Source organism: Microtus ochrogaster, linkage group LG1 (genome assembly GCF_000317375.1).
Source record: "Microtus ochrogaster isolate Prairie Vole_2 linkage group LG1, MicOch1.0, whole genome shotgun sequence".
Lineage (NCBI taxonomy): Eukaryota > Metazoa > Chordata > Mammalia > Rodentia > Cricetidae > Microtus > Microtus ochrogaster.
In genome coordinates this window covers 20,053,117-20,078,228 of record NC_022027.1, presented here as the reverse complement: position 1 = coordinate 20,078,228, position 25,112 = coordinate 20,053,117, and positions in this window count along the sequence as shown.

The following is a 25,112-nucleotide window of genomic DNA, read 5'->3' as shown; positions in this document are numbered from 1 at the left end:
TCAAATGCTTAGGGTACATATTTTGATCATTTCATGTAATAATATATGAGTACATGCTTACCATTGTTAAGCTAATTTTCATATTTGTCACCACACATAATAAACACTCTCTTTGGTGTATGGTGAAAATACTTAAGATCTACTCTGTTAGAATCTTAAATATGTATTGAGTACAGTCATTATGCTGTCTAGATTTTACCAGCTATGTAATTTGTTCTTCTAAGAGATCCCCAAAACAATATTAGCAATTCCTCTTTCCTCTGGTTACCTCTTAGATGGAGAAGATAAGTCTCTGTTGCTCAAGACAACAGGTGCTTCAGACACAGGGTTCATTTCTTTTTCTTATGCAGCAATGATATTCTGATGAAATACTACTCTTAGTAATGTAAAATGTATTAAAATGTCAAAACAGAATATCAAAATTTAAGAAAAAATAACTTTACTTTGATGTTGGTGTTCTCAATTTTTTTGGTATGTTTTGTTGGCAATGACTATGAATATAGTTGACTTTGCATCCTGCTAATTTCATGAATTTGCTAGTTCTTACAGGCATTTTGGTAGAGACACTTATGATATATGTTTTTGGATTTGGACTTTATCTATGTCATGTTTGTTCTTTATATCTTTTTTTATAATTTGGAAGGATATGTTTTATTAGACTTACTACAGAACTGTAATGATTAATGAGTGTGGCACTGGTGGAGAAACACACACATAGCTTAAGCAAAGAAAGAACCCAGACACAGAGCAGTCCAAACACCAAGTGGGTGGTTAAAGGAGCAAAGGCAGTTTGGGAGGAAAGACTGTTTCTCTAAGCTATGTGTGTCAGGGAGCTTTGCATACAATACTCCCATGGGCTTTTCCCTACAGAAGTATACTTTACATAGAAATTATTCAAAATCAAGCTGTATTGTTACATGCTACCCTAAAACAGCTCTAAACCAAAGGGATTTGCAACATTAAGCACTTGTTTTACTCATGCTTCTACAATCGAATAAGATAAATTATTAAGCATATGGGATAATCAGTTAATTCAATTTGGGCTTCACTGAGGCCTTTATAGTCAAAGTCCAATTTGAAATGTCTTGTCTCTCATCATCCTTGGATTCATGGTTGTCTGGTAGCTGCTCTTTCAACTGCCCTCATGACCTACCCTTTCACTAACTTGTAAGTAATCAACAATTCATTCAGGTCTTTCTGACATTTTAATTTACTCTCTTATACTAATGCGAAGAACAAGAGAACAGTCTGGAATAAGTAGTGTTCTTAGTTTCTAGCCCTATCTGGAAAACCATAGTCTTTACTAACTCACTTTTCATCAGTTTTCTGTTTAAGCTGAAAGCCAAGAGATAAAGACTGCTGGTCGCTAGTTAGAACTGGATAGTTGCATAGTAATACGTACAAGAACAGGGCAGTGAGCCTAAGTTATGACAAAACTGCCATCAGTGATAACAGTTAAAGGACTGGGGTGAATGGTTGTGGGTAAAGCGCTTCTTATGGAAATATGAAGACTGGAGTTTAGATCGTAAGAACCCATTTAAAACCTTGGCACATGAGTACATATCTGGAGCTTCAGAGCTAGAATCAGAGACAGACAGAACTCTTCAGATCTCTGGCTAGCCAGCCTAGTCAATTAGCAAGGTCCTCGTCTCAAGGAGATTTGATGAGAGCAATGTACAGAAGGCAGCATTTAACACCAACTTCTGATATCCATGTGCACTTCCATGGATTCCCATTTATACATAGGTGTATGTGCACCTACATAAGTATATGTGTATGGGTACGCACACTTATCCAAGCATACTTTCTCCATTTCTTTGTTTCTGTCTTTGTCTTCTTCCTGTCATACATACACACACACACACACACACACACACCAAACACACACTACATTGGATTAAACTATCCAGTGATAATACTTCCAAGAATTTCCAATGCAGTGAAGGCGAATTTAATTAATCCAGGCCAGTGGGTACAAGAAGATACAATTTTAATATATAAACACACTCACACACCCGGAGTTCAGCAATCCACCGTAAACCGGAAACAGGAAGGGCTCCCGTCTGCGCGTCCCAATTAATTAGTAAAAACATTCGCCTGAGGCTGTCCCGCCCCAAAAGGCGGGGTCTCTCTACATCTTATTGTTTATAAATGTTCTTTTACATTTAAAGGGGGAAATGATATGGGTATGAATAATTTGCATTGGTATGGATTTTAAGGTCAATTTTGTTATATGTATATGTATTTCTGATCTTGAATAAGGTGTTGTGATTGTGTAGTTCATTTTTAAAATGTAATGTATAATTAGGAAATATAGGTTGTTGATGGATAATCATAAATAATAGTCAAGTTTGTAGTCATGTTACTTAGATTTTCTAGATATATAGAGATATATTTCAGATAGGCATTCTTCATATCTCTCGGAGGCTGCAGAATATGGCATTTAAAATATTTTAATAACTTAGGGTTTTTCATGACAATGAGACATGTCTGCTCCTGACAGCGCCAATCTACTTACAAAAGAACTTTGGGTGACTGTTTAGGCAGCGAGATGTCTCTGTCATTTCTAGAGTTTGGATTTCTTGTTTGCTTAGGAAGTATTATATCCTTCTGGAGTCTTTGATGGAGTTGAAGAATGAATAGATAGTGATGGAGTTGAAGAATGAATAGATAGTTTTAGTTTTCCTTAGTTATGATAAAAGATAAAATAGATATAAATATTGTAACTGTAATTCTTGCTTGATAACTGTTTTGTTATTTGTAATTTTGCTATGTTAAAGTTAGGCCTTCCTTTTTTTGTTTAAACAGAAAAAGGGGAAATGATGTGGGAATGATTTCTTATTAATAAAGAAACTGCCTAGGCCCATTTCATAGGCCAACCCTTAGGTAGGCGGAGAAAACAGAACAGGATGCTGGGAGAAAGAAGCTGAGTCAGTGAGTCGCCATGGTTCCAGCACTCCAGACAGATGCAGGTTAAGATCATTCCTGGTAAGGCGGCTTGTGGGCTACATAGATTAATAGAAATGGGTTAGATCAATATGTAAGAGCTAGCCAATAAGAGGCTGAAACTAATGGGTCAGGCAGTGATTAAAAGAATACAGTTTCCGTGTAATTATTTCGGGTAAAGCTAGCTGTGGGGGCGGCCGGGTGCGGGGGACACAGCCCAGCTGCTCTTATTTCAACAATGCAGCATGAATCTTCCAGGGTTTCCAGGATTTCCATAGCCTCCACAGTAAATTTCATAGGATCAGCTATGAGTTTAGCACTGTTGTAAATTCTGACAATAAAATACACAAATGAGATACAATCCTATGAAACAGAGAAGCGATTACTCATTTTATGAGAGATGGATGACTCGATTAAATTTACCTACATGGTAAATAGGCACATCTGAAATAAAAATATATGTGTCTATATTATAGCTAAACTGTATAATATTTCTTAATTCTACTGCTGTCCTGGCCAAACTGCAATATCATCTAAAGTCTAAAATTGCAATATAAGCCAGATGGAGTTGATATAACACCACTCTACACTAATATCATTTTCTAAACACGTGTAACTTACCTGGTTATTCCGGGCAGGCACTTGGGTTTAGTGTTTGTGGCTAACAGCTAAGTAGATCCTTCTTCCCACTGCCTCACTTTCAGAGAGTGAGCTTATGTCCATTGCAGCACATAACACTTTATACTCCAAAGGAGGTTTCATTGAGAAGAATCATTGCTAGGACCTGAGAACACATCTTGAAACTCCGTTAGTAAAATAAAACTGCCCTTGTCTTTTGTAATTTCTTGCGGGGTTTCTCACTGCCATCTCCCAACAAGTTGTTCCTCTCAGGAACACATTGATTTAATCGGATCTTTCGGTTGTGTCTGGGAAGCACCATGAATAACAATAAGGTTTCTATACGGAATATGGCTTCATTTAAAGAGTAAGTTACGATACAAGACTGCAGATTCACCAGACTGCCTGGCTGATGAATGTACTTCCTCTTAAAAGAGCTAATGCTATCCTGGGACCTAAGTGGCTTTTCACATTGCTTGTCAATTTTTTTTGCCCATTTTTTTAATCTTGATATGTATTATGTCAGATGTTTGTGAAACATCTTAAGATCAAGTCAGCGATTTGAATATTGGGGTTGGAGCGTGGGTGACATGTATACAAATGCTACTTCAGCCGAGCATTTCCTATCATGGAGATTTCTGCATCTACAGCAGAAATAAAGTGAGCTACAGTTCCTCCTGGGCAACTAGGAGAGTGGGAGAGGAATCCTTTCTAATAAAGCAGCAATGTCCCCCTGCGTCCCCCTTCCCCCAATGCACAAAACGCTCGCTAGATTCAGGTGGAAACATGATAGTCGGTGCCCTTGAAACTGCTGTTTGTAAGGGGTCACAGGAGCTGGCTTCCTTCGTGAAAGGACTCAGGGTGCTGCCGCTTATTCCAGATGCATCCTTTTTCCTGAGCCTTCTGGCCTTAAGCACCCGGCTTCAGCTGCATATTTTATTGCTTAGTTCTAAATCTCCAGGGAATTGTCTTAATAAGCAACAGCCTGCCCTGTTTTAAGTAGCCCAATTAGGGTTAGCAGGGAAATTTCTTGCATCAAAGGACAATCAAGCAAACCTTAGCGGTTTGGCAAGGTGCCTCTAGTGCAGTACATTAATGGGGAGTCGTGATTATAGATCCGAAGGTTTTTATTTTAGCCCATTTTCGGTAGAAGTTTTATAACTGTGCCTATGACTTTTTTTAAAAAAAATACTCCAATTAAATATAACAATGATTATTCCCTGTTCTCCTTCCTGTTAGTTGACCTCCTACCCTCCAGTGAGAAGATATGTATATTGGAGTTTTATTCACAATTCTTCACAAAAATAATCAAGGTAGGAACATGACCATGCTAATAGCAAACATAATTGAATATCATTTTATTTTACTATATGGTTTTATTAAGATAGAATTTCTCTATATTTTTCCCTCTCCTAAAATCTATCTCAAAACGGAAATTACAAATAGCAAGAATACGACGTCTCTTAGAAACAATATTGTAGCTATGAGGAAAGAAAGAAAGACCAAATGCTGTCTCACATCCCTAAATGAACATATCCGTCTGTCTGTGGATGCCAGCATACTTTATTGCTCTTTCCTGGTGAGTTCCACTGAATAATATAACTAGTGAAAACAGGATCGAATTGCCACACAGGAGCATACAGACTTTATAGTACCCTAGATCCTGCATAACCATGCCATGGTGTGTGCACAGACTAAGGAAATTTAATTATAAAGCATAGAAGGAGGAGTAGCAGGCAGTATTATTAACCAGATGAAAAGCAGTAAGTGTAGACGCAATGGATGGAAAAATCCATCAAAATATGGGAGGCGGTGGCGGGGAAGAGACAGAAATCTTTAATAAATAAATAAATTTTTAAAAAAAGAACACAAGAGACGTGGGTGATGTCAAATTTAGGCTTTGGAAGGCAAATTTTGTGGTAAGACCTGTGTGGTACAACACCATTCCACATCGATGTGGGTGGTGGAAATCTCACAGGGCTTGACCCGCAGATGAGGAGCTACAGGCAATCAATGGCTGCCGAGAGGAATAATCCATTTTCTCTGGGGACCATTTGCTTTATGGGTTACCCAATCCTAAATGGAGAGTTCCATTTACACTAAATGGACCCACTAGGTTCTCTCTCTGTCTCTGTCTCTTTCCTCCTCATTTTACGTGTGTGTGTGTGTGTGTGTGTGTGTGTGTGTGTGTGTGTATAAATAGCCCAAATTTCACCAGGACTTTTTCATTTGTAGCACTAAAATTCTTGTCTTGATCCTAAACAAGCTTTGGAAAGTTTATCACCTTAACAAATCTCTTACTACACCTGACTTATAGAAGAAAATAAAACAGTTTTAACAAAACCCAGATACTAAGCCCCGGGCTTTTAGATGAAAAGAGAACTATCTATAATATCATAAAGAAATATAACCTCAATTAAAAGGCAATTATAAATGGTATTCTTAGCTATATTCCCCACAAGAGATAAAGATGTAAAGTGGACAGAGGGGAAATTGTAATATTCTAAAGACACCATCTGGAATAAATAATGACACAGTAACATTCAGACCTGTCTAGGCTGGTTCAAACTGGACCAGACAGGTTTTGACCGGTTTTATCAGACTGATCTCAACCCGCTCAAACCAGACCAGACTGTTTCAGACCGAACCAGACGGTACAAACTGGAACAGACCGGTATATTTTCTGTATTGAATTTGTAAATACCACAAACCCATCTTGAATTTTCTTCAACCATAAAGGAAACTTACCAGTAGTATTTGGTACAAAGCTGCTGTATGCCACTGAGTTTGCTTCTATTTATCTATTTTTGTATACCCATAAACATTTTAATTGAAATCAAATGACAGGACTTTTCTTACCTTCTCCCCTTCAGTCCATCCAGCCAATATCCCTATCAACCACTTTGTGTTTGTGTGTGTGTGTGCATGTGCATAGCTATATAAACACAACCCGTTGGATACACTTCTGTTGTTTGTGTATATGATTTTAGGGCTTACAGTTCTGCATTGGATGACCAAGAACAGGGATTATCCATGGTGGAGACTAATCCCCTTCTACAAGCACTCATTTCTTGTCTACCAAGCTTTGTCTAGCGACAGGACATGTGAAACTCCTCCTTCCACATTAACGTGTCCATTGGCATTACCTCTCTGTTCTAGTCTTCTTTAGGCAGCCATTCCAATAGAGACTGTTTCACAACAGACTTCCTGGTATTATGGCTCTTACCATCTAACTTCTATTTGGCAATGTTCCTGAGCCATAAATGCAGGAGCTGTGATATACTTGAATTTCTCGGGGTAAGCATCCTTGATTTCAGCGTTGTGCCCAGTTGTGGTACTCTGTGATGGTCTCCATTTGTTGGAAGAAAGGCTACTTTGATGAGTGCCTTGGGGGTGTGAATTGGTAAGCTGTACTTATCTGTAGATACAAGGATAAGATTTAGAATGTAGTAAGTAATTATACTGGTCTAGCAGGGTGGCAGATGTAGGTTAATTTCTAAGTCTATATCATGAGAAACTGGCTAGGTTTTCAGTACCAGATATAAATTTCCTCCTGTAAATTGAATTTTAAGCCCATTAGACAGCTGCTAGTTACAATCAACATGTGCCCCTGCACCATATGTATATCTCATCATCTGGTCATTGTAATGGTTTATAGTTATTGGAGCCCAGCGGGGTGGTTTAATTTATTCCTTTCCTTGGCAGTTTTCATAGTATTTCCGGTACCATGAAAGCTAGATCACTGGAAAGAAACTTCCAGATCAAACAAAGCTCAAATTATCCAAATCCTGTATCCCAATAGGATATATTGTTTGCAATGACATGAGAAATAAGTGCCCACTCTCAACCAAAGGCAACCAAAGGCTACATCTATAGTCTATATTGTTTCAGGAGTCACTTGGATTGCACTGACCAGCTATGTGAATGGTGGTTTCTCATCCATGGTTTGGGGGGTTTTGTTAGTCTATAGTTCTTGCGGGAAGACCTGTCAGCCTAAGTGGCTTAACTTCCTTTAAACGTATGTATGCCAAATAAGGTTTTATATATGTGTATAAAATACATATATTATAAATAGTTTTAGGTTGATATAAAATGATATTATTTCTTGAAGCTTTAATTTTAAATAATATTATTTCTTAAGACTTTATCACTCAACCGTGGTATTATTCGTATCTCATTCCTCCTTCTTCTTCTATATTGACATCTCTTCCCTGTCCTTAGTTGGAGACCCCATCCCTGTTTTTCTGTTTTCTACTTCTTATCAATTATAATTTGCTATTCTTTCTTTAAGCTACTTCCCCATGGTTCTTCTATACTTTCCTTGTTTCTGTCATTTATTCAATACCTATTCTGTTTGTTAAAAAAACATGGAAGCTGTGTGTAAGACTTGTGAATAACATTTAAAACCTAGTTTATAGAATGAGAAGCCTGCCACTGCCATGTTTGATTGGTTTCATGATATGTTCCCATAACAACTCCCAATCAACACCAAATACTCTTTTGATTTTTGTCCAATATACAAATTAGCCAATTGTCACCTTTAATTAAGTTTAAGGACAAATATCCTCCTTGTAGAAGAGAACAAATAAACAATAGTTCAGGGAGATATGATTTTAAGTTCTTATTGATAAAAACACACTGTGAAGAGCAGTCAGGGTGGTGTTGGTGGTGTATCAGAGTGCTATGCTTCCTTAAGTTTAGCATTTCTGAGTGGTACCATAACTGAAAATATCAACACTGCAAAGCAAACTTCAAACAGTAAAACCACAGATTTTGAGCACCTAGAAAAATGGTCAGTATGTAACAATAAGGAAACAGTAGAACTGATGCCGAATTAGAGAGTGCCAGGAAAGTTAGTGCTAAGATTGTATATTCTGGTTTTAAATGTCAGCAGCCTAACAGTAACGATCTTGTCTGTGAGCTGATATTGCCCGCCCCCCATTACCAGATGAGCATCATCACTCAATAGAAAGTTGTTTTTAAATAAAATTATGCTCCTTTTTATTTCTTGGAATTAGGTTATGTTCTTAGGTCAATTAATATTGTTTCCTGAGATGTTTATGGTATTACACTGGGGAAAAGGGGGATTCCTTTATGAAACTGATAAAACTATTACTATCTGAACGTTTCTCCTTGGCTCTTGTTTTCTTGATTTAAATAATTCAGCCAAGAAATATGGTTAGTTTAAGTAGTAGTTTATTTGCTAAAGTCTACTCTAGAAAAAAAAAAGACAAAACAAAATTGAAACAGGGGAACCCAATATGTGGTCCTTGAAAGCCTGTTTTCTTCTAGCATATAAACTTCTAGCAGAGTTTATAACAACCTGATAAAATTATAGTGAACTATTCAAAAACCTTTTAAATACTTCATATAGGACTTTTATGAAAATGTTGCTGTTATGATTATGTAGAAAAAACATTTGTAAGGCTGTAAATGTTTTTCAGGCAGAGGCATTGAAAGATGTGTTTTTAAAGTGAAATATGCATAAAGAAACATGAACAACATATTCCATTCACAAAAAGAGCTGCATAATCTCCCCAGATTTCCAGCAATACTTGTGTGTAGGATAAATAATGAGTGTTTGAAACTTACATATAATGTTTTCACTTATATAAGTACTGCTTTTTGAGAAATCAAAATACTTTATGGAAATTTTGGCTTTTCAACACTCATAGTACTAAATTTATATATCAGGCATTTGGGACTTGGAAGCTAAGTGATACAATATCATGATGACACTCAGCATCCATGGGAGGAATTGTTCATTTAATAATTAGATAAACAAAATAAGTAAAGGCACCCAATTCTGAAAGATTAAAGGAAAAGATAGCTCATCAGTGATGTCAATGTAGGAGAAATTCTGTTGTTTATTATAATAAATGAAAAAATTACTCCTCCTCCTTTCCCCCTCTATTTTCTTTTATTTTAAATGATTTTATGTGCAATAAATTCTGACTATACTTTCCCTGCACTCAGCTTCTCTAAGATCCTTCACTTATCCCCTCCAATCCAGATTCACACACTTTCTGTCTCTATTAGAAAACAAACAGTCCTCTGAAGAAGAATATAAAATAAAACAAATTAGAATAGAAAAAAAACAGAAGAAACAGAAGAAAAGGAGTCAAAGACAAAGCCCAAGAAAGCCATATAGACACAAAGGAGTATTCAGAAACACAGGGATAAAAAAAAGAAAAAGAAAAAACAGATTCCATGATACACAAGCAAAGAAGTAGTAACATTAAACAAAACAAAAGTGATAAACATTATAAGACAAAGATCCTCCAAAAGATCCTTCAAATTATCATTTGTCTTTATCATCTACTCCTCTGTATAGGGCCTGCACTTAAGAATGGTTTGCTTCCCCAGTGAGACTACCTTGGAGAAAACTAATTTTCATTTGCAAGAGGGTATTATAGGAGATAGCTTCTGGGTTACGGGTGGATATGTGTGTCCTCTCCTCTTTCAGTTCCAAGATCCCATCTGGTATAGATCCAAGAAGGCCCTGTGCATGCTGCCTTTATCTCTGTGACTTCTTTTATGTATTTATCCTGCTGTATTTAAAAGGACTTAATTCCTTGATATCTTCTATCCACTCATTCTCCATCCACAGCAAGGCACTGATGTTGAAGAAGAGTAGAATGTCATTAGACATCACTCTGTTGCTATGTTCCCTTTACAAAACCATCATATTTGGTGTTTTCCAGGGCCCTGGCCAACTTGTCTCAGTTTCTTGGTCACCCAAGTAGCAACGAATAGAGATTCCATCTCATAGAATGAGCCTTAAATCAAATGAAATATTAGTTGGTTCACTCACAAGTTTTTGCTACTAATGAACTACCTCTTTTATTTTTGTTTCTCTTTTACTGATATCAGCCTGAGTTTGATTATTTCTTGCAATCTTCTCCTCTTGAATGTTATTTCTTTCTTTTTTTTGTTCTACAAACTTCACATGTGCTGTTAAGTTACTAACATGAGATCTCTTTAATTATGTAGGCTCTTAGTACTATAAAGTCTCTCTTAGAACTGCCATCATTGTGTCCCATTTTCTGGGTGTGCTAAGTTTTTCTACAGTTCTAAAAATTTTTCATTCAGTAGTGAGTTGCTCAGTTTCCATGAGGTTTTAGACTTTTTCTTGTTTATGTTTTTGTTGATATCCAGCTTTAAACCACAGTGGTAAGATAGAATGTAGGGTATTGTTTCAATTTTCTTATATCTGTTGAGTCTTGCTTTATGTCCAAGTATGGCGTCAATTTGGGTAAAGTTCCATGAGATCCTGAGAAGTTGTATTAGTTTGTGTTTTGGTAAAATATTCTTTAAATATTTCTTATTTTCATTTAATTTATAACACCACTTAGCTTCGGTATTTTTTTCTGTTAAACTTTTGTCTGGATAACTTATTGGTGAGATGGGATACTGAGGTTTCCCACTATCAGTGTGTGAGGATCAATATGTGGTTGAAAAGTAATAGTTTTTCTTTTATGAATTTCTGTGTCTTTGTGTTTAATGCATGCAATATACTCTTTTTGGTTGGTTTTCCTTTGATGAGAATGTAGTATTCTCTACTTCTTCTAATTGGTTTTCCTTTGAAGTCTACTTTGTCCATTATAAAATGGCTGCACCAGTTTTCTTCTTGGGTCTCTTTGCTTGGAATAACATTTTTTTTTAAATCAATTTACCCTGAGGTAATATTTACCATTAATGTTATGTATTGTATTGACTGCAGCACGAGGATGGATCCTGTTTTCACATCCAATATATTACCCTATGTCTTTTTACTGGGGGATGAGAGTACTGGTGCTCTGAGATATCAATGAGCAGTGTTTGTTGATTCCTGCTATTTGGTTGTTTTGGTGTAGATTTATTCCCTCTCCTTTGATTTGCTGGAATAAGATTATTCACTCCTTGTGTTTTCATGGGTGTGGGCAACCTTTTTAAGATGAGTTTTTTTTTTCTAGAACCTTTTGAAGAGCTGGATTCAAAGGCATGTTCTAGTGTGAAATAGACATTTATAAACAAAGGGAGGTGGGAGGATTTTTTTGACTCTGTGATCTTACACTGGCATCTTGAAATGATTATAAACATCTATGATAATAGGGTACAAATTTAGTGGCAAAGAAGAGAAAATTAATATTAATCAAGGTAGAGATGTCCTTTTATTTAGGTAGATCTAATGGCCAGGAGTGCCTAAATAAAACAGTCATATAATTAATAGAACTGATCAGAATAATCTCTAATGAAAGTGACACGAATGTATTTACCATTTTCTACTATATGTGGTGACATCACCAATTTTGTTATTCATTAACTATGCTTGATAAAATGAGATTTGCACAAGATATAACAGTGCTTAATACTTCTTTTATTTTAAAAGCTACATTAACTGTTGCAGAGAACCATACATTTAGTGAAAGTGCTGTGGTGTTAGATTAATACAGAACAGTTCCCACATAGTTTGACTGTTTTATTTTTTTATTTAACATTCAACTGTTGCTAAAAGAAGTCACAGAAATTGTGTGTGTTAAAGGAGTACAATGAATTATATGCCACAATTCACGTGTATTTACATTGCATGAAGTTATTTAAAAGTGAAATATAGTCACAGCCAGTGTTAATCATGTATTTATTCTTAAAACTTTCATAATCTTTTTTTTTTGGCTTTGGAAATTGTTCTTACCTTAGTCATCCTACTGTGCAATGCACCCCAGAACTTCTTCCTCCTACCTAATTATAACTCAGCACCCACTGTTTTCCATAATGGTTGTACTAACTTGCATTCCCACCAGGAGGGTACAAGGTCTATCTTTATCCACATCCTTACCGGGATTCTTTTTAACAACCATTCTTACTGTGGTGAGGGGATGGCTTCAAGTTTAGACATACATTTCTCTGGTGATCACTGATGCTATTTTTCAGTGCAGGTTGAGTAGCTAGCTATTCATTATCTTTGGAGAAATGTCTATACCCATTTCTAATTTTCAATTGTTTTTTTATTCCTATCATGATTCTGGAGTTTCTTATGTATTTTGCATATAACTCCTTGCCAGTTGTATTCTGAAAGTTGATCTTTTCATTTTAATTATTTTTTGACTGTGAAGAAACTTTTTTTTTTTTTGGTTTTTCGAGACAGGGTTTCTCTGTGGCTTTGGAGCCTGTCCTGGAACTAGCTCTGTAGACCAGGCTGGTCTCGAACTCACAGAGATCCGCCTGCCTCTGCCTCCCGAGTGCTGGGATTAAAGGCGTGCGCCACCATCGCCGGCCCAAAGAAACTTTTGAGATTGATGCCATCGTATTTACCTAGTATTTGTTTTATTTCCTGTGCATTTGTTGTCTTATAAAAAAAATCATCCTTGACCAACCCTACAGCCATTGTTGCTTTCCCTATGTATTCTGATAATAGTTTCATATTTTTCAGTTTTACCCTTAACCCTTAATGATTTGAATATATATAATATATATATTATATATATATTATATATATAATTTGTTTTAAAATCAATTACAAGATTAAGCTAACACTATTTTAGAGGTTACTCCTGGGCCTATGATTAGGTTATATTTATATATTAATCACTTGAAAATAAAAATAAATCAAACCGATAAAAAGATAGACTTTTAGCATTTTGAATATATATAAAAACATTGATTAAATGACAGGTATTTTTAATCTATCAGTTATAATAATAGACACTTTGTAAAGTTTCCTGAAAACATTGTGATTCCCTCTATATTAAATTTCTCTTTCTTCTTTTGTTGTTCATAACACATCAGGTATACCTTTATTACAGTGCTTGCCTCAGTATTATGATTTCATATTCAATTCTTCAATTCTTTTACTTACTTTCCCTAAAATGTAAATTCCAGGAGAGAAAAATATGAGTCACTCATTTTATCTTCCTTCCTACCCCTCTAGATAGCAGATCATGCATTCTAGAATGGTCTCAAACTCTCTGTGCAGCAAGAATGACCTTGAACATTTGATCTTCCTGCCTCAGACCGTAGAATTTCAGGAGTGTGCACAATGCAGAGTTTGTACTTTGCTAAGGATCAAGCCAAGTGCTTCATGCATACCTCACAAGCACTCTTCCAGCTGAACTCTGTCCCTGATCCCATCTTCTTATCTCTGAAAAGAATTCTATTCTCTTTATGAGGGATCAGCTCAGCCGGGACAGGGTCTCAGGAATAGTTGGGTAAGGAGTCAGCGAATGACAAACAGACATAAGACTTAAAGGAAGTGGATTTGAATACATCTTTACTAGGCATGAGGCTCAATTTTTATACAGAAAAAATGCTTAACAGAATGTATTGTTTCTTTATGTGATACAGATTACTTTTAGAATCATCATATCAGATACATGAGAATAGAATTTCATCAGACAGATGTCCCTGATGTGAGTCTGTGGTTGGTCATGCTAGACATGGCTTGGCATTAGTTTTGATATAAATCTTTATCTAGGCTATGAGTCCATGGAATTTTGAGCTAAGGGCAAGTAGTTGTGGTTAACAGTTACACTGTCCACAGTCTTTTTATGTTTCTGCCATCTATGCAGAAGTACTTCTTCTTTCCTTCTCTTCCTTATTTCTAACTCCTTTTCAAACCTTCCCCCAAACCAATCTCAAGAAGTTACAGGCATTTATTTCTCTCTTCTATCCTTTTCTCATTTTTGCTGAGTCTGTCTTAATTGCTTAATTAGGTTTGCCTTTTGTTCTTCATTTACTAAGCAACAGATTAAACCTGAAAATCTTTATGCCTTGAATGTTAGCCCATCTTCCTTCATTAGCATCATGTGCTCTTGTATAAGGCAATGTCTCACCAGTAGATTCTGGAAACTTAAACATACTATCTTCCCTTCCAGAAGAAACCAGGATAGCTAGCTATGAAGTCACAACATTTATCTGTTCTGAGCTTGGTCATTAAAAATAAAAGTGACAGATGCAGAGACATGAATGCCTTTAGTCTGGGTACTACTAAGTTGCATTTCTTAGCCTTCTTTTGTGAATAAATGAGAAGTATGACATTGGAATTAAACAAAAGTAGGCCCAAAATAACTTTCACTATGTTTTAGAAACCTACTTTTTAAATTTTAACTTCTCCACATTAAACATTTCCCCCTATATTTCACAAATAGGGATGCTACTTTCATGGTTTCCTAAAAGATAACGACAATTCAAATTGTGTACTAAAATTAATTGCAAATACAGAGGCAAATAGAGATTCTTTTCCAAAACAAGCATCTTTAAAGTGTGGTCATCTCCATTGTTGTCTGGAAATTCACTAAGGTGTGCAGTTTTTGGCACTGGGGAAGTGTCTAAGTCACTTCCTTAAATTAACTTTGTGATGTTTATTTGTGGTGATTTCATTTATTTTTTAGTGGGTACCATGAAAATTCAATTATAGAATAGTTATTTGCTAAGGTCTTTAAGCAGAATGCGCTAAACCATGGGTGTCTGATGTCATGTGACTGCATGCAATAGAAAGATGGGCAGTATATTTAGTTCATGTGGCTACACATTTTAGTTAAACTGGCCTGAACTCAGGTTAGATGCAATTTATTGAAATTGTTTGGCTATGATGTTTCAGCTCTTAGATGACAATAAAGTAGTTGTCTGGCTGCTAAGTGGCCTATGATAGCCTTGGCAGGGATGGATTCTGTGAGACAGAACTACACAATATACCTTTTATCCCTTTATAGTTGAGTTTTTAACCCCAGTCATGACACAGATTCAAAATTAAGCAAGCTATATTGTTAAATCTGGTTCAAACCTTGTACTGATCATATTTTCTGTCTTAGTAAAAATGGCGCTCAGAACGAGAAACCTTTACAAAATCATTTGCCATTGTATATGGATACAGGGGACAGTGAAAAATTTGGGCCACTTTTGATGACTCTAGCACAGAATTCTAGACTCACTTCTTTATAGGAATCAAGGACAACATAGTTCCTATTCTTCTAGACTCCTGGTCCAGGAACATACAATTTTCCAGTCAATATTCACCACAGATGAAGAATTTCTTGATCCTATAAGAGCTTTCAGAAATGCCCATTGCTGGTTATCCCTCCCCCATGCTTGGATACAAAACCTTGATGTGGCCTGATTTTCATTTAGCTTCCTTTTGCATGAGGTGACTTTGAAGTATTAGCTAACATTATTTAATGACAAGTACGCGGTAATGTTCTCGTGCACTCAGGAAAGCTGCAAGGAAGATAAAAGTGAAAGTGAAATGACAAAATAAATGAGCCAGAAAATAATACCCCTGAACAATGAAGTTTTAGTGCCTGAGCCAAACAAATGAAAACATTTGAGGTTAATTATATAAATTCTGCTTATTATAGATTGTAAAAGAAAACATTTTTTTTTAGGTTTCTTATCACCATGGGCAGCTTCTGAAGCTCTCAATGGAATCTCCTAATGAGCGTGGAAACAAATCTATTTCTTTATTTCCCAGATAACTATGTAGCCAAGCTACAACCCAGTACTGACCAGCTGTTCTTCTTCGTTCTTGAATCCACCTGGTCTCATTGCAGACATTTGAGTTTGGAAATAATGCATGCTTCTTCCTAAATAGTCCAAATGCTGTCCCTAACCATCTTAGCACTGGCTTCTGGAGTGACTCAATCAGAAAAGGGTAACATCTCTGGTTTTTCCAAGAGGTAAATAAAAAGAAGTACTAGAGAGTCTCAGTGTGGAGACTCTCTGCCCTTTGACCTTGCTTCTGTATCAGCCAGTATTCAGTAGTTTGACAAATGTACATCTAAGCTTCCAGCGTCCAGTGAGGATTCTAGAAATGGGATGGAACAAAAATAGACTGGAAAATGGAAAGTGGTCAAGCCACAGGCCTGCAGCTGCTAACGTGAAGTGCCGTCAAACAGGATCAGGGAGTCTTTCTTTCTAGCAATGAAGCTAGCAGACAGTTACGTAAACAGTTGTGAAGATTGGGAATTAAGGGGCTGGGTATGGAACCTGAATATTGACTCCTTGCTTCTTGGGTGCAACTCAAGCCTGTATACTGGTTAAGATGCTAAGTCCTGAGTTCAAGTTCCTCCTTCCTCACTTTTATTCTTATAATAAAAGCAGTGCCTCAGCAGCAGATTCTTCTATCTGGCTTCCTATATCTACCTTCATAGCCTTATATTGGATGTGTTCATGTGCACTTTGTGACAGCACCAACATATACAAAAACTTTGTATTTTTATAACTTCTGCAAACTACTTTATATCGTCTAAACTAGTTATAGTTTTACAACTTACTCTTTCAATCAATATCATTCCACTTTTTTTTTTCTATTTCTATTTTACACACATAAGACCACTTCATTTGTTTTAAGATATGTATGATTTCCCACTGGCTAATAATTGTATTTCAACCACAATAATTGGTATTTTAATAGCTTCTCAAAGTCAGTACTATAATAATTCAATACACAACTTCTTCTTACACTTCACAAGAGCTCTAATAATTGATTTTCTAATCTTTTTATTATGATACTTGTACTCCCAATTCTTCCAACTTCAAAATATTTATATTATTTTGTTGTATTATTTCAATACTGGTCAATTATTGATAATGTCTTCTAATTTAGAGTCACACCACCTTAGCACTTTTCAACAAAATGCTGAACAGAAATAAGAAGGAGATAGCTCAGAGATTCTCCCCCCCATCATTTGCTTAGATGCTGCCCTCCAAGGAATATTAGAAACTGTTATTCCTCTCCTCTCAGATGCCTGGCAAACTCTCTTGGCCTCCCTAATACCAATGTTTCTTTGAGCCTTTCTAAATATCAAAATTCATACTCTTGCTCATTATTCTTGCACAGATGCTATATCAATCTCCTTTGTATTATTCCAGTTTTCATACCTGCTGCTGATGCAAGTCAGTCACTGGTCCACCAATGCTTTTTATCATCGAGTCCTGTCACCTATTAAGACCACTAAGCATTACTTTCTTCAGCATACATTTTTGAAGTACTACTCTGAATTGAATGATGATCTCCAGCACTGATTTCCTTTTCCAGAATATTTTTTACAGTGCATGACTAATATTCACTTGTGTTCTGGGTTCTTTGTGACTAGTTTATTTCATTCATTGTAAGTTCCATAAAATCCAGTTTCCAAGTGTTCGTATCACTTTAGCACATAATATGAGCTCAGTAGATAATGTCTGGTTGATTGATGGGTACACTGTATAGTTCATTGAATATAAAATTCACACTGTCACACGAGAAGATTTTTTTCCTTCAAACATTGATGTGGGATTCCACTCTGTGTGCTGTAAATATCATTGGTTAATAAAGGAACTGCTTTTGGCCTATAGCACAGCTGTAGGGGAACAGAGCTAGGACAGGAAAACGAAACGGAATGGTGGGAGAAAGGAGGTGGAGACAGAGAGAAGCCACATAGCCCTGCCCGAGCCAGATGGACCCTTACCAGTAAGCCACAGCCACATAATGGTACACAGATTAATAGAAATTGGTTAAATTAATATGTAGGAGTTGGCCAATTAGAAGCTAGAGCTAATGGGCCAAATAGTGATTTAATTAATACAGTTTCTGTATGATTATTTCAGGGCTAAGTGGCTGAGAACCAACCAGCAGCCTCCTTACTACAAAACATAAATAATACAGAGAGAAATAGGATATTTAAAGCATGAAAAATATAAAAATAAAAAAAATGCTTGTAGAATTTAGCATATTATCTTTCAGCCTAAAATATTACTGGAAACTTAAAATAAGAAATATTAAGACGTTGGGACAAACGACAAGGAAAATGTGACCATTCAATTAGAAATTGTAATTTAAATAAATTTCATATTTCCTATTAATAGCATTATTTTTTAATTATATGAAACTTTAAGGATGTAAAAAACTACAAAATCATCCAAACATTTATGGGCCATCACTAAGATTCAACAGATGTTAGCATTTTGCCATATGTGCATCAAATCATTTTTTAAAATAGAAAATGAATGTTGCAGATTCAGTTAAGGTCCCTAGCCCCTTACATCTCCTTTCCTCCTGACTAGAAAGTCACATATCAAAATGTTTGCACTTTTGCTGTATATAATGTTTCTATAAACATTATAAATAGGCTCTGTTTGTACAGCCTGGGGCTCTTTATTAAGAAAAAATACACAATCACCAAAACAAAATCAAAGGCAAAAAAATGAAGCTATGGTGACAGCTTAGAGAGAAAAGTTCTTGCCTTACAAGTACAAAGATCTGAGTTCAATCCCCAGACCCAGAGCAAAAATGTTGGGCATATGTACCGGCGTGAATAAATGCAGGCATATATTAAAGAATATATACAAATTTAATGATTAAATAAAACTTACAGAACCTAGGTTCCCACGTAGCCCAGGAGGTAGGAAAGAAAAAGGGAGGGCACAGCCTCCCTGCGCTCTGTTTAACAGTCCACAATCGCCCAAGGCAAAACCCGCCCCCTAAAGGGGGCTGGCTTAACCCTACAGGCATATGACATGGATCTGTTACACCAGCACTAGAGAAGTAGAGACAGGAATATCTCTGGGGCTTGCTAGTCAACCTGTCCAGCTTAACTAGTAAGCTCCAAGCCAATGGGATTAAACTGTCTCAAGAAGTGGATGTAGTTCCTGAAGATGACACTTGAAGCTACCCCCAACATACACATGCATAAGCACACATACAAACATGTACATACACATGTGCAGCTGCGTATGAAATGTAAAACTGAGGTGTATTTTATGTGTAGTATGGACATATTAAATGAATTTTTAACTCTTGATATGTAGAATCTTTCCTTTTACTACATTACAAAAGGCTTATTTGTTACGGTGATCTTGGATTTATAGTAAACATATGTAGATTCAGGGAAAGAATGATTTCTGCCTGAGGTCACTGGCATAACTGGAGAGCAGCAAGAGCTACTAAAGCAGGTAGAGACTGACCAGCTTGAAACAAGGGGCTCATGTCTATCTCCTCAATAGGCCCATTTCTTTTTTGCTTAATAAAAGCGGTAAATGTATACATTACACTAACCAAACATATTCATCATTAGTAAGTATTTTTTCTCTACCCTACCTTTCTTCCCTACCTTATAGGGAAGAAAGTATAAAGCATTTATTATGATCAACCTCAAATTACTTACGGTTCAGACTAAAACATCTTCAGAAAAAAATTTTTAAAAACCTGTGAAAATAACACTTCCTCAAATTAAAGGTTCATTAACATATAAAATCTACCTTCATTTCCGTGCTGTGTTTTACATGAATGGATTCACTCTGTGCACCTTTCAAAGTTGAACTAGCTTGTTGATTTTATTTTAAAAATCCCTCACTCTGACATGTAGCTATAATCTACTCACTTTCACAGCTTCAAATACTGCGTTGTGCTAATCAACCACACTTTATTTTTTCTCGAGTGTTTAAGGTGGGCTTTTTAAAGTTGTTTTTGCTCTTATGAGCAAAGTTGAAGAAAACATTCTCCTTCATCTTTCCCTGAATACTTGTAACTGTCACCAAGGTAACCAATTAGAGTGAAATTCTGGATTGCAGGATGTGCCTGTCTCATGCACACTGCAAAGCAACTGAAAATCTTATTTGTCTCCCACGATAGGTGCAGAGCACACGCACTGACCTTCAGGTTTTCATCCGCTATCTCAAGTGCTGCTCTAAACATTCCACATGAAGAGTCCCAGTGCACACACTGACATTTCCATCATATCTACAGTTTATCTTTCCCAGATTATTTTCTTGAGATTTTGTAAATACTACTGTTATGGGATGTATATCTAGCATGGGGAGACCACATATATAATAGTAGTGTTCTAACGCCTAGTAACATCATCATGTTGCAACACAACAGGTTAGCCATATATTTGTGTCATTGTTGGTCAACTCAAACCCAGTTCATTGCCCATCTTGTAAAAATCATAGCATGCATAAATATACTTATTGATATATGAGATAAATACTTAATAATAGTAATAATACTGGCACATATATATATATCTGTTATGTGCTTATAAACTGTACTGTCTCTATTGATTAAAAACTGTTTACTCTTATACTTTTAGAAAAAGAGCAACCTCATACATCTAGGTGTTTACGATTTCCCTTTATTTTCTTTGTGCTTTATTCATTCTGTAGTCTGTGCAAATGCATCCAATGAAATCACACAATGGAATACTCTTGTGGTGCATTTCTCTTGAAACCCAAGCCCCATATCATTACATAAAGCATGCCTATATTTTGAAAATAACCAAATACTAGTTATTCATTTGAGCATTATACTCAGCATAATGTGTGGAGAGCAAGCCCAGGATGCTGTGACTCTTGAGTTGTTTACAATCTGGTGGGAGATGCTTACAGTCCCATGACTATTTTCAAGCAAATAAAGTTTAATTATCTTAATCATAACAAGCCATGAAACTCATGTTAGAAGTGCTTCTGGAAAGGGAATGTGTATTTCACTTTAGTAACTCCCCATGGAAACCATCTGAGAACATACTGTACTCAAAATGTCAGAGACAAGAAATGAAAAAGACCTAGAAATAGAAAGGGATGGAGAAAAGGGAGAAGCAACGTGGGAGAAAAGAGTAAATCTTAATTTAATTTAGATTAAATTAAGGTTAATCAGACGCAGAAAGGAGCAGAGCAGACAAGCAATTTCAACACATATCAATAAATTGGAAACCTCAGATAAGGACTAGACATAACAGAGTTATTTTATATATTAAACATTTGCAAAGATTTTTTTTTCTAAATTATGTGTGTATGTGTGCATGACAAAATACAGTTAGCTCTAACTTTTAGTTGTCTTGGCTGGAATGTTTTACAAGATCAGTATCTTCTCTCCTTTGCCATTGACAACGAACACAATGGCAGGCCTGGTTTTTATGCATTTACAGGTAACAATTCCTGAGGAAGGAAGGTTTGGTGCTTTCAACCACCCTCTTCCTTCCACAAGCTCCAGCCACTCATTTCTGTTCTCTCCTGCTATAACAGACCATTATTTTCATAGTATCCCTGATTAAAGCAAATATACCCATATAATTCCATGGAGATTTCTCAAATGTTTCAATGTTTTCTTGTTTTCATTTGTTATCGATGGGAATTAACTGCCATAAAATAATAGACCACTACCAAACATAACAACAAATAATTATGCAATTATTGAACTCTAAGTAGAATGGTTTAGAATAAGATACTTGCACTTAATAACCAATTTAATCCTTATAACTGTACATCATAAACTTTTGTCTTAGCTCAATTTACTAAAGAGAAATTTAGGCAAGAAAATCATGGATTGTGGCAGAACCGTTGACTGTGTGTATGGATGTGTGTGTCTGTGTGAGTTTATGTGTACAGTTACATGCGTGCATATAGTTATACATGAATTGTGTGATCAGAGGGCATCCTGGGGGTTCCTCAAAATTTATACTCTTTTGGTTTTTCTTGAGATGCTGTTTTTCATTGTCCTAGAATTTGTCAAATAGACTTTCTGGTTGGTCAGCAAGCCCCAATGATCTGCCTATCTCTACCTCCCTGCAGTGGCCTTGCAAATGCAGACACGTCACCATGCTATTGTAATTAATATGGGTTCTAAGACTCAAAATCAGGTCTTTTTGCTTGCAAGTCAAACTAATCTATTTCTTCAGCCCCTTTACATTTTGTTAATCAAAACTCAATAACGCTTAAGGTAAACTGTCATTTCAGAATGGACTATATGTACACCCAACAAAATTATCCTTAATTTTTTCATTATTCTTGCTTTTGGAGATAGAATCTCTTTATATTTCCACACTTCTAATATCTGATACCTCTGTATTAAAGCTCCTTCCATTCATTTCATGGTGACTGTTGATTTCACTGGTTCTGAGTTATGCCAAGCACCACAGGCTACTCTTGACACTGTGAATTTCTGAACAAGAAAGAAGCACTGCTGCCCTCCTTGAAATTACACTCTAACAAATGGAAAAGTTCACTAAATGAATAGTGACAAAATAAACTCTTAATTTTCTCAGTGGTGTGAAGGAAACTAATGACTGAGATAAGTAATCATATAGGTGATTTTAAAAGTTTATTTATATTTATGTGGATGTATGCTTGTCTACATGAGTATCTATGTATCACATGTGTGCACGCACCCATGGAAGCCAGAAGAGTACACTGGATCCCCTGGAACTGGAGTTACAGGTGGTTTTGAGCCACCATATGTGTTCCAGGAACTGAACTGAGATTCTCTGCAAGAATCCCATAGCTCCTGAGATAGTTCTCCATCTCCGGGGGGTAATTTTAAGTGGGATAACTTTTTCTTTTGAAAAAGGGGATCTTTATCAAGGTGTGAATGAGTGATGAGAAATAAAAAAGCACTCCTTTTCACGGAGAACTCATATTTCCTTTAGAAGAAAGAATCGATTTTAAGTCTTGAGACCGAGACAAAGGGCCGAGGAGTGAAAAGCAACTTAAGGAGGCAAGAAGAGCCAGATCTAGTAGGCACTTGCCAGGCACTGAGAAAAGTAAGAGCCTTTTCTGTAACGCAATGAGAAGCCACTGGTGAGTTTTAAGCACGGGAACAATGAAATCTGACTAGCATTTTAAAAAACACACTACAGATGCTGTTAGACCAAGTGAAATTTTAGGTGCCAAAGAGTGGGTGATTCAAGTTCTCCAAGGCTCTTATGAGCTTTATTTTTATCCCAGAATAAGGCTCCTTCTTCTAGACTTCTGTTTTTTGTGGGAAATGTAGTTTATAAAGCTTATAACTGCTTGTCTTTTTTTTCTGAAATCTGAAATCATAGCACTATTTTTTTCTTAGTATTTATGTTTTCACAAATAAAAGGTATTGAGGTTTAGCATTCCTACAAGATTAACAGATCAGTTGGGAGATACAGTGATTTCTGGATGTCTTAAAGAGAGACATCTTCCTTGCCGTTTAATTGTTTTTTGTTTTGTTTTTTATCAGAAACATATCTATTGTGCCTCTGACATAGGGAAGGAATGTCTTGCTTCTTTTCAGTTGTGAGTCATGGATCTGCCCTGGCTGGCTGACTTTTAGATTTATACTTCCTTATGTGGAGGGATTGGTCTAGAACAGAACGTGTAAAATGAGACACTGTTAAGGCCTGACTAACACTTCATGGTGTGGGACTGTCCTGTTTCTTGTAATTTTTTATCAAAATCCCTGTATTCTACCTCTAGGAGCCAGTTATCTCTTTCAGGTGACCAAAAGTGTCTACAGACACTGAAAAAGACATTTTGCCCCCATGCTGAGAGGCAGGGTGCAAAATTTTTGACATTTGAGAATGCTGAGTCTAGAAAGATTTCTTAGTTCTCTCTTTGCACTTGAGCTTTAAATGTGTCCAGAACCATATCAAAAGTCAGAGAGTGTTGCACTTTGGTATTTTGTGTTATTTACAAAGACATTCTCTGTAGAGAAATGCTGAGATTTCCCCAAGCCTTTTTCTTCTTCATCACCATGACACCCAATTACAGCCTTAAAGTGACTCTTATAACAGAGTCTGCTTAGCAGAATAGAATGACACTTTCAACACTGGTGCTCAGGTAATTAAGGGCTGCTTATCCTGCAGGTATAGAATTTAAATCTGTATTTTTGATGGCCTATGATTCATTAAGATATCTGTGCATTTGACTACAAAGGAAATTGAGACAGACACAAATAAAAAAACCTACACTTCTTAGCTGCCATGATTTTCTTCAAATAGCAATTTCTCTTTCTTTTCCAATAATATATAAAAAGATAGGTGAATCTAACTCAAAATTCAAAATTCTGTTTTCCATACTCAAATTAAATGTCTTGTCTTCAGGGCTGGGATGAGGCTTCAGGAAGCTTGGGCTGGACATTGCTGACATAGTTCTGAACATTCCTGTCTGCTATCTTGGGGCTATTCCTTATACTTTCACTTAGGAGGTATCGTTATACATTCTTTGGCTGAGCATGCGATTCTGAATCTTTGAAACTCAAAGCACCTACCAGATTCTGGGAACTAGACTTTGACCTGAAATTATAAGCTCACGTAATTTTGATCTACCAGAAAAGCTAATGCATTTGGTTTTTAGGCTATAGATTTTACAAGCCAAAGGCAATAATATATTAAAACAGTGACACAATTATGACAAGTTTTTCTATTTAAGATACAACTGATATGGAGAGCAACAATGCAAAAACTTGCTCAAGAATCAAATACTCAACATATATCTGACAGTTGTGTAACTTGGTCTGTTTGTAGAACTTCTAACAGTGGGAGCAAGGACTGTCCTTAACAATTTGACTGGCTCTTAGAAGCCTTTTTGTCATAGTGGATTTTTTTTCATCCTTAATACAGGGGGAGGTGTAGTGGGCATTTACTCTGCCTATGACCTTGGGCTGTGTGGCCTAATAGAGATGGTGCTTATTTGTTAGGGGAAGGCTCTTTGTTCATTTCCCAACTGCCAGGACCCAAAATAATCACTCAGAAACTATATTATTTGCAATACTGTTAAGCAAATGATAATGAGCCTATAGTCCACAACCCCAGAGAAGCTAAGTAATAAGGAGAACACCAAGAGAAACAAAT